Source organism: Lissotriton helveticus, chromosome 8 (assembly GCF_964261635.1).
Source record: "Lissotriton helveticus chromosome 8, aLisHel1.1, whole genome shotgun sequence".
Lineage (NCBI taxonomy): Eukaryota > Metazoa > Chordata > Amphibia > Caudata > Salamandridae > Lissotriton > Lissotriton helveticus.
The window spans coordinates 1,513,324,350-1,513,335,602 of record NC_136069.1 but is presented as its reverse complement, the minus strand read 5'-3'; positions in this window follow the sequence as shown (position 1 = coordinate 1,513,335,602).

The following is an 11,253-nucleotide window of genomic DNA, read 5'->3' as shown; positions in this document are numbered from 1 at the left end:
GCCCGAACCGCTGAATGTAATTACACCAAACTTTTGCAAAATTGTAGGGACTGGTAAGCAGAAGTGCCTTTTCTATATTTGGTGAAAATTGGTCCAGTGGTTTTTACGAAAATTAACTTCAAAAACACATATATATCTATATGCGCGCTTCGAGCGCCTACCGGTAAGCGTACAGGTAAGCACACCCGGCGCGCCACGGAAGTGCGCGAGCGGAAAGCTGATTGGCTCTCGGGTGTCTGTCAACATTCCAAACAGTCCGGAGAGTCCGCCATCTTGTGTCTCGGTAGAATTGAGACACAAGAGGTGAAAAAAAAGGGGGAAATGATTAAAAGGGGGCAGGGTAGACACCCCCTGACCCCCTAGGTTTTCTGAGGGGGCCTAGAAAGACCCTGAAGGGCAAAAAAATGAATTTATTTATTTTTTACATTTTCGCGGGGTAAGCGCTGGGTGCGTTCCCATGTACGCTCCCAGGTACGCGTACCCTGAGCGCACCACGGGGAAAAACAGTGAAAAAAATTAGAGTAAAAAAATAATTTAGAGTGCTTAGAGGTAGGGTAGCTCTGAAAAGAGCTGTTGTGTTATGTGGGGGATTTTTGTACCTACAAGTAGGTACCGATGCAGAGTCTAAAATTCAAGAGGAAGACTCTATTCCCCTCATCTGTAAAATGTACACCATCTCTCCTATAGATGCCTTGCATGTTGTAATGCAAGTTGTTGTGGTATATGGAACCCATACCATAGTCTCTGAGGAAAGCAGAAACAGATGTATTCACATGTTTCCTTGCTTTCTCAATCTGTGGACAAAATGTGTTGGACCAGTTCCATTTTTGCCTTCGGCATATATTAGATTATACCAAGGCAGTTTTTGGAAAAAGTGACATCAATTGCCCAAAGGTGTCCTTTAAAAGTATTTCCAGACCTACCCCAGTCAAAGTGCCCAGGTCATTGCCACCACAGTGCACAATTATGAGGTCAGGGTGTGGTAGATGCAGAAAGGATTTTACCAATGGTATCAATTGGTGACATCTCAATCCTCTTTGGCCAATCCACATAATATCCACATTTCGTAAATCAAGGTTGTGAATACCTCTGTTTGCTGCATATCTTTCACTCCAGTGAACAAAGCTATGACCCACAATCCAGACTTTAGGCATCTTGAAGGTAGATGTGGTTGTATTCAGATGAGTTGTGGAAATGAAACGGCAGTTTGAAAGTAGGAGTTATGAAAAAAAGTGCTTGAGATTCAGTGCACTTGATAAAGAAGAAATGATTGGTTGTTTCTTAAAATTCTCCAGTGAAAATAAGGGTGCATGCTTGTGTTTTGTGAAAGAAGTCATTCTAATGGTTGAGAAAAAGTAATTGAAAGAAACATTGCACATGATTAGCTAATATATTGAGAGCTCAAACACCTTTGCTGAGTTCATTTGCAACATAGTATGATGAATTACTCACCTGTGTGCTGAGTTAGGTGGGAGTTACCATGGTAACAGGCTGAATCAGCACTGGGGGGATGGGTGAATATTATGTGAGTTTGAAAGTGTTGAAATGTAGAACCAATTAAAATGTTAGTTTGGTTTTGAAATAGTGTTGGGAAGAATTTTGATTGGTTAAAAACCTCACTACTCTTCTCTCACCCTCCCTCACCCCGTTCCCTTACTCCGCTTCCCTCACTTATTCTCATTCCCCATGTTTACTCCTCTATCCCTCACTCCCCTCCCACACTCACCTTCTTTCAGACCCCTGCTTTACTTCCCTTCCCCTCTCTTCCCTTCCTTCGCTCCCTCACTCATTCCCCTTCCCTTACTCACCTTACTCCACTTCACTCACTCCTTCTCTCACTCCCACTGTCCTCTCACATCCTCACTCCCCTTCCCTCACTCTCTCTCTCTTAGCCTCACTCTCTCCGTCCTCTCACTCTCTCACTCCTCTTCCATCACGCTCACTCCCTATAACTCACCCACACTCCCTCACTTATTTTTCTTTGGTCCCTCACTCAGTCCCTTTTTGTCACCCCTTCCTTCACTCCCTCTATCCCCTCACTCCCTCACTCCCCTTGTCTTACCCTCACTCACTTTTATCCACCCTCTTTCACCCCTCTTTACTCACGCTCTCTGCCCTTCTCTCACCCTCCCTCACCCCAGTTCCCTAACTCCGGTTCCCTCACTACCCCTCATTCCCCATCCTTCTCCCCCCTTCCCTTTACTTTTATCCCCCACTCACCTTCTCCCAGTACCTCTGCTTCAGTCCTCTTCCCCTCTATTCCCTTCCTTTGCTCACCCACTTATTCCCCTTCCCTCACTCACCTTACTCCACTTCACTCACTCCTCTCACTCCCTCTGTCCTGTCACATCCTCACTCTCCTTCCCTCACTCCCTCTCTCTTAGCCTCACTTCCTCCGTCCCCTCACTCTCTCAGTCCCCTATCCTCATTTCGCCGAACAATAAGTTCGACGCTGTGCTCCCCATAGCAAATCAATTCATCGCAGACCTTGCACAGAAATTTCAGACCTGCAAAGACCGGTTGCACATTGGGATTTAATCTTGCAGCTTATCTACCAGAAGGTGTTGCTCCACCAGTCGAGGTGCTGCCGCTATCTGTTGGGGGATTGCGTGCAAGGTACCTGACACTCTCCCTCGCATAGTTGTTGGGGTGTCTCCTCTCAACATGCCTGATTAAAGTGGCATTGCCAAAGCTGTATTTTTTGGTTGGGTCACCAGGTGACAAGGTGGTGCCACTTATTTTGCAGCACACCTTCGCCGCATTCACCTTCTTTTCACCTTCGGGGAAGGTAAAAAATTTCCAAATGAAATGTTCTTTTACTTTGCGCTGAGGAGGGTCCTCTGGCACAAACTCTTCATCAGAGTCACTGGAGGTTGTCTGTCTTCCAGCTATTCTTCAGAAAAAGACAAGATGCTGCAGAAGAACCAGGGAACAGCTCTTGCTCTCTCCAAGTTCAAAGTGGTAGTGAGGGAAATGGGTGGGGGCTTTCAATATTTGGAAAAAAAACTGTTATGAACCAATGAAAAGTGTTGTTTTAAGGTCACATGGCTTGACGCGCTTATGCTACGCGCTCCGGAGCGCTTCCGGGTGCGCTAACGCGGCACGTACGTAGGCGCTTACGGAGGCGCTTCCGGGGGCGCTTACGCGGCGCATATGAATGACGTTTTACTTGATTTTCGGAAATGTGTTTAAAGTTAAAATACGGTTATTTAAAATCAAAAATACTACTTTTATGAGTATGCCACTGAATGTCTTGCAATATTATTTACTTTAAATACATAATTATATATTTTTTCACTCGCGGGAATAGCGCTTACGCTACGTGTACGGGTGCGTTTACCGGTACGCGCACCCTGAGCGCTCCGGAGTTAAAAATAAAAAAAAAACATAGGAAAAATACATAGAAAAATGAATATTACAAAAATATAGAATATTTGAATGATTAAAAAAAATATAATAATTAATAGCTATAAAAAATAGCTATTAAAAAAACTTAATAATTCACTTTAAAAACCATAGGTTTCAAACTCGTTATAGTTACGAATTAGCTTTTAAAAAACCTTTGAAATTCACTGAAAAAACCATAGGTTTAACATTCGTTATAGTTAGGAATTAGCATTTAAAAAACCTTTGAAATTCACTGAAAAAACCATAGGTGTCACACCAGTTATAGTTAGCTGAACATTTTACTCATACAAAACCATTGAAATTCCCACGTTATAGTTAGTTGGACTCACTATAATACGCTCTCACTGATTCCTAGGTCTACACACACATCCACTCATTCACACATACAATCACTCATACATACAGTCACTCATCAATACAACACTATCATATGCACTCATACACCTATGCAGACACTCACACACTGCCACTCATCCATGGAGTTACTCACACACCTAGTCAGTCATGCAAAGAATCAATCACACTCCCATTTCCTCATCTATACAGTTATACACACACCTTACTTACTCAAACATATACTAACACATACTTACTCTCTTTTACAATCACTGATACAAGTACAAATAGATCCATACAGCCACTTACGCAATCACAGGCTCTCATGTATAGTCATTTATATATGCCAACTCTCACATGCACTGTGTTTTACATATGTACTTACTTGGACATGTAGCACTGAGATATCCATTCACTCACCAACACAGCCATGCACACAGTCAACCACTCATACAGCTGTTTCCACATGCACTCTTGAACCCATACACCAAGTGAATCAACTGCTCACACATCTATGCACAGAGTCACACACCTCCCACCCCACCCACACACATACTCAGCCTCACATACAAATATTTGGGCAACCAATCAATAAACCATATAGCCACTCATATGCCTACTGGTCAACACATGCAGCAGCTTACACAACAGCAGACATAATGATGCACACATTCAGACAGTTTAGTCACTAACCAATCCATTCAGTAAGACACATTTAATCACTCACTCATACAGTCAGTCTCGCACCTACTAAATCCTTCATCCAGACACTTATACATCCACTCCTTCTTCAGTATGTAAAACATATTTAAACTTTACAGAAACACACAGACACTGGATGATGTCATCAGTGATGTCATCAGTGATGTCATTTGAGATGTCATCAGTGATGTCATTTGAGATGACATCAGTGATGTCCCTGACCATGTCATGAATGATGTAATATGTGACATTATCAGCAGTGGATTGGGGGTGCGCGAGTTATAGTGAGTCCAACTAACTATAACGTGGGAATTTCAATGGTTTTGTATGAGTAAAATATTCAGCTAACTATAACTGGTGTGATACCTATGGTTTTTTCAGTGAATTTCAAAGGTTTTTTAAATGCTAATTCCTAACTATAACGAGTGTTAAACCTATGTTTTTTTCAGTGAAGATATATATATATATATATATACTCCTACAACCCTGCTTCATCTAAAAACAGGTCTGACACATGCTGGGGTTGCCAAACTCAGATTTAATGCCACCAGGATGCACTGAGCAATCTTCGCAATGTCCACACTATCAGCCCCTGGCAGACGCGTTTCGGCGGGTGCCTTTCTCAATGCCCGGTGTCTGCTGTGTGTGCCAAGCTGAAATTTTTCTCGGGGCTTATGTTAAAAGTCCTACCGAGGGCTTTCATTGGCTGCTCGATGTAATAGTAGAAAGCGGACAGGGAAAGTTCCTCACTATAGTCTTTGCCGCTTTCCCAACCAACAATCCTCGGGTGCCGTGCAGAAGGTCCCGCAATTAGGAACAGGACAGTTCAAATTCCAGAGCAAGGTACAGTGACCCGTCTTTACACATAATAATGCTTTTTGATTTGCCCCAATGTGACAGGGAAAAAGGTCTTGGTCCAGAAAGCACGCATTTGTTTAAATGGTTTAAATCCGTTTCGTAGTTTTTAAGAAATATCAAAATTTACAGATATCGATATCTGAGAATTCTGACATCTGATTGGCTAAGGCGTTACGAGCTCGAGCTTGCTGCCCATTGGCTGTAAACGGTTGAAACTAGGACGTTTTGGCAGCCATTCTTTTGACTCAGTTGAAAGGAGTAGGGGAAAAAAAGAGAAAAAGTGTATAAGAGTGTATAATAGGAACACTGTGTGTACGGTGAAGAGGCAGGGAGTTTGAATGTTGCGTAGGCCGTGGAAATCATTTCCGCAGAACAACAGTGTCCGGTATTGCGGCAAGGTTGCGTAGGCTGTGGAAATCCCCTCTGGAAAATAATGCACCGTATTGTGGCAAGCAGTATGTAGGGTGCACAAACAAGTAGTGTGAATGTTGCTTAGGTCTTGGAAAATCATGTCCGCAAAACAACGATGCGCAGTATTGCGGTAAAGTTCCATAGGCTGCGGAACTCATATCGGGAAAACAAGAATGTGCCGTATTGCGGCCTTCCTTTAATATAATGCACAGTAATGTTTACTTATAATGCGGTGTTCACTTTTATCAAGGATAGTGTGATTTTGTTGGAGGAAATTTAATATTATGGTGTTCTTTCCCCGTGTGCGGAAAAATTTAACGTTTAATTTGCTGAGGTGTTCCAACAACGAGCCTAATGTTGATTGGCAGTGAACCATTGTAAGTAGAAGTGTTGCCAGCCATTCCCTCCACTCCGCGGAGTAGCAAGGACATCTGATTGGCTGACGTGTTCCAAGCAGGACCTTCCCAAGCTTAATGTTCATTGGCTGTAAACCATTGAAAGTAGAAGTGTTGTCAGTGATTCCCTCCCCCTCCGCAGAGTATCAGGGACATCTGATTGGCTAACGTGTCCCAAGCAGGACCTTCCCAAGCTTAATGTTCATTGGCTGTAAACCATTGAAAGTAGAAGTGTTGTCAGTGAATCCCTCCCCCTCCGCGAAGTATCAGGGACATCTGATAGGCTAACGTGTTCCAAGCAGGACCTTCCCAAGCTTAATGTTCATTGGCTGTAAACCATTGAAAGTAGAATTGTTGTCAGTGATTGCTTCCCCCTCCGTGGAGTATCAGGGACATCTGATTGGCTAACGTGTTCCAAGCAGGACCTTCCCAAGCTTAGGTTCATTGGCTGTGAAGCATTAAAAGTAGAAGTGTTGGCAGCCATTCCCTCCCCCTCAGCGGAACACCATGGACATTTTATTGGCTAAAGTGTTCCAGTACAAGTTTGCTCCTTATTGGCTGGGAACGGTTCACTGTTGTCATCCATTTTGTGATGCAATTCAAAGGAGTACAGGAAAAAAGTAGTAGAGGGGAGGGTAGGAACACTATTATGTCTGTACAGTGGTCACATGGTGGTGGAAAGGGACTGTGAAGGTAAAAATGTGTTTTATATATTTAATGACCATTTATATAATTTGCTTGGGGCCTACAAATCATGGCGGGAAAACAACAGCATGTGTTGCGGTTTTCCTTTTATTAAGTTTGTGGGTGAGATACTTCCCAGAAGCACTATTTACTTATAATGTGGTGTTTACATTTCTGATGGGGGTGCTACATCTTTGGAGCAAATATTATATTATGGAGGAGGGAGTTGCAAAAAACCAAGCACGCTGTTGCGGTCTTCATTTAAATAATGTTCTGAGTGGGCTATTTCTTGGGAGCAATGTTTACCTATTATGTATACTTATAGTGCGGTGCTTACTTCTTCGCGGGGAGAGCTACTTCCACGCAGCAAAATAGTAGGTGTGGTTGAGCTGCAGAAATTTCAGTCCAGGTCTGAAACAGTTTTTACTAAGCAATCACACATATACTTTCTTAGTATACGCAATTCATGAGATATCCCTTAAGCGTGGCCAAACCGTATCTTTTTTCCATGCAGGCTATATTTTCTTGCCTATAGTTTGTAAAAGTGTTGCCCATATTCTTGTTTATATAAGAGGGCATCAGTTACTTTTTGATTAAGTAGAAAAGAAGTGCTACAACAAACACTCCCACACTACATTATCTCAAGTCACAACAACAATAATAAGTAAAAAACAGTTAAACACAAATATGGTCATATTACATATAAATGTCCGCTTCATTAAAACATTAAATAAAGCTCTATGTATATAATTTTTTTTTAGCAACTACTATTTCATAAAACATTAGCAGTGTTACAAACTGTGAGGTAGTGAGTTATCAATGGAAATAACTATAGTATATGTTGTTAATTTCTCGCACAGATAGATGTCCAACCCCTTTAAACTACTATAAAGGCACAGTGTTAAAATATACACGGTGACTTTATAGTATTCCACAAGAGAACAAGAATAAGGACCACAACAAAAAAATCTAAATTTTTAGAATTTCTATTCTGTAGAACTCAGGAAAGTTCTATGGTGGTGCTTAGAGGTCTCTCACTGCTCCGCTGACAGATCACGTACTCCTTTAAGAACATATAGGATAGTAGTATAATATACACTACTATTCCTATATATGCCATAGGGGGAAGGAGAATAGGAACCACAACAAAGAAAAAAGAGAAATACAAAAATATCATTCAGAAATGTAGGGATTATCAAAGGCATTCAGTAAGAAAGTATGTATGCATACAATCTTTTTCAAACTGCTATTTTGAAAAATATTCTCACTGTAAAAATATCTGTTCAAGTAAGTTATAAAGGTCAGTAAGCTGCATTTCAGATTAGTCCTGGCACCAACAGATCTCCAACTGCTCTTCTCTGAAAATATGACTCTGTAGTACAAACAGTGTCACTGATGCCAGACAAAAGGAAAAGAAAGTCAAGAACACAAAACAAGATCAATGACGCAATGTTTTCCAGCGGTGAATATGTTCAAAGCTTCTTTTCTCCGGGACTTTTAAATCTTTCGTCTTCGCGCCGATGTTTCAGTAACGCCTCTGAGAGCATTTATAAAGTGAATATTACAATATACATACTCACACTGTATGATCCCAGGGGGGGAACAGAATAAGAAACAGAAGCTGCTCACATTACGTATAAATCATTAGTCTTCGTGTTGATGGTTCACCGACGCCTCTGAGGTCCGCTGTACTTTGATTATTACAATGTACATAGTCACAGTATATGACCTCAAAGGAACCAGAAAAGGAACAGTGTTTCCTCTATTCTGGTTGTTTCTGAATACAAGCTGCTGATGTTACATATAAATGGCAATAACACTTTTTTCTAAATACAAATCTTTAAATATTCATAAATAGCTATGTATTATGTTGTAAGTTGCTATAATCAAACAACTTACAACTCCATAATCTGTTTTGTTGTCGCAAAAGAGGAATCCGCCGCTAGAAAACTGAACCTTGATCACAGAATGGACATGCCTCTGAGAGCATATATAGAGTGAATATTACAATATACATACTCACACTATATGATCCCAGGGAGGAAAGAGAATAAGAACCAGAAGCTGCTCACATTACATATAAATCTTTGGTCTTCGCGTCGACGGGTCACCAACACCTCTGAGGTCTAGTATACTATGCTATAACCAAACAACTTACAACTCCGTAATAAGTTTTGTTGTCGCAAAAGAAGAATCCGATGCTAGAAAATGGAACCTCGATCACAGAATGGACACACGTAAATAACTTGCTAAAACAAAACTAATCGATCAATGGGTATGGTTTATATAGTTTTAGGTTATTGAGTAGTTCATGGAATGAACATGCGGCTCCGCCCATTTATATGTCACGATTTACAGTTGACACATGCTCAAGTTTTCACTGTTTAACTTGTGCACGTTTTTGGGAAAAATTGCAAAATGTGAAGCGGTAAAGGTTTTGATTTTGATCCTCACATGTATAAGCAGCATAATATGTACATACTTTGGAGAGCTTCAAAACTGTTACCCGGCAAACCATGTTATTTCGTTTCTCGTGACTGAAAAACATCTATTAATTGCCGTAATTCTAAATAGAAGACATATAAAAAATATCGTTCAGAATAGAAGAAACAAAAATACGTGCTAATATTTCTTATCACTATGATTTTAAATTTAAAACATGATAGCATTTGTAAAGTGTACAGCTATCAATTCAATTCAAATAGTGCTTTATTCGAGTAATTACTCATAAAAGCAAATACATACACAAAATGTTAAAAAAGAATTACATTTACAGTCAAACACGTTGACAAAGCACTATTGAATCCTTAAAATACATTCAATTAAAAAAATAATTCTCACAGTATTTGTTAGGTCATTAAAAAGAGGTTAGATTAATTCATTATTAATAAATAACAGGATTATAAAAACATTAATAGACTAAAGAGCAATAATAACAAATTCATGGGAACAGGTATTACAAGGAGAGAATAGTTATTTAACTAGCAGTCTCTGTCTGGTTACAATATCATTAATAGCCTAGAAAGCAATGGAAACAAAATCATAGGGTCAGATTTACAGACAGAGAATAGTTATTTAACTAGCAGTCTCTGTCTGGTTACAATATCATTAATAGCCTAGAAAGCAATGGAAACAAAATCATAGGGTCAGATTTTACAGACAGAGAATAGTTAATTAACTAGCAGTCTCTGTCTGATCGCCCATGCCCAACCAATATATTTTGCTGTGGCTATTAATATCCATGTAAGTGGGCTTGAACATATAATACGCAGGGCAACAGCACTACAGGTGGTCCCAAGGTTCCTACACATAGGTGCCAGCCAAACACGCCTTGGAGCGCAATAGGCTTTACAGGAGAACAGAAAATGACCAAGTGTTTCCCTCCCCGTTCCACAGGCTGGACAAATGTCACACCCCCCTGAGCCCCATTTGGCTGTCAATGATCTTATGGGGAGGGCTCCAGCTCTCAATTTGAATAGGAGCTTCCTGTCACCCGGCTTTGAAATAATATCCCAGTACGGCTCCAAAGCCGGATATAGTTTAACCTCAGAAAACCCACAGACATGGACCCATTACTGGAACTACTCAGACTCCTGCTAGCAACACTTTCCCAAAATATGTTTTTCAGGACAGACTTGGTGGGAAATAATGCACCTGCTGGATCAAGCCATATTGAACTTAACCCAAGCTCAAACAATATTGCTTTCAAAGAGTTGAGCCAACTAATTTTATGAAAGCAGTCCGCCTTTATGACATCAATAAAACCTTCAGCATAGTACGCAAGCTCGGGAGTAGTCCAGAGCCTTCGCCAGTACAGAATTGGTCGTAGTCTGGCTAGGTCCTTGATTTGTTTCCTACCAAGATCATATCTTAGAGACAACAGTGGAGTGCTTTTCAGGGTGCCCGTGAGTAGCCGTAAAAATTTGTTCTCTGAACCTTGTAAAGAGTTAAAATTTTCAAAGCCCCACATCTTTGCGCCATAAAGTGCAGACCCAATTGCCTTTGCTTCGTAAACCAGCAAAGCTGGCTTGACGGGTTTGGTCAAAGACTTCCTATGTTACCACCTCAAGAGGGTGCCCATTCATGACAATTTTAGACTTAAAGCTACGATGTGGCTTAAAAATCATGAGTTTCGTTTTTGTGGCATTCACCTCTAATCCATGTCCCCCACAGAAATTTTCAAAAATGGACAGAGCACGCTGCAAGCCACTAGGGGTTTTAGACAGAATAAGCGCGTCGTCCGCAAACATTAATATAGGGATTTTTAACCCTGAGAGAGAGGGAGCATCTACTGGAGCTGTTACCATGCGGGGGACAACACCATTAATGTACAGAGTGAACAAGGTTGGAGCCATTGAACACCCTTGTCGAACCCCACGTTCTACGGGAAAGTCATCTGTGACCATACCATGACCTCCCCACTGGATTTTAGCAAAAGTAAGCTCGTGGAGGCGCATTA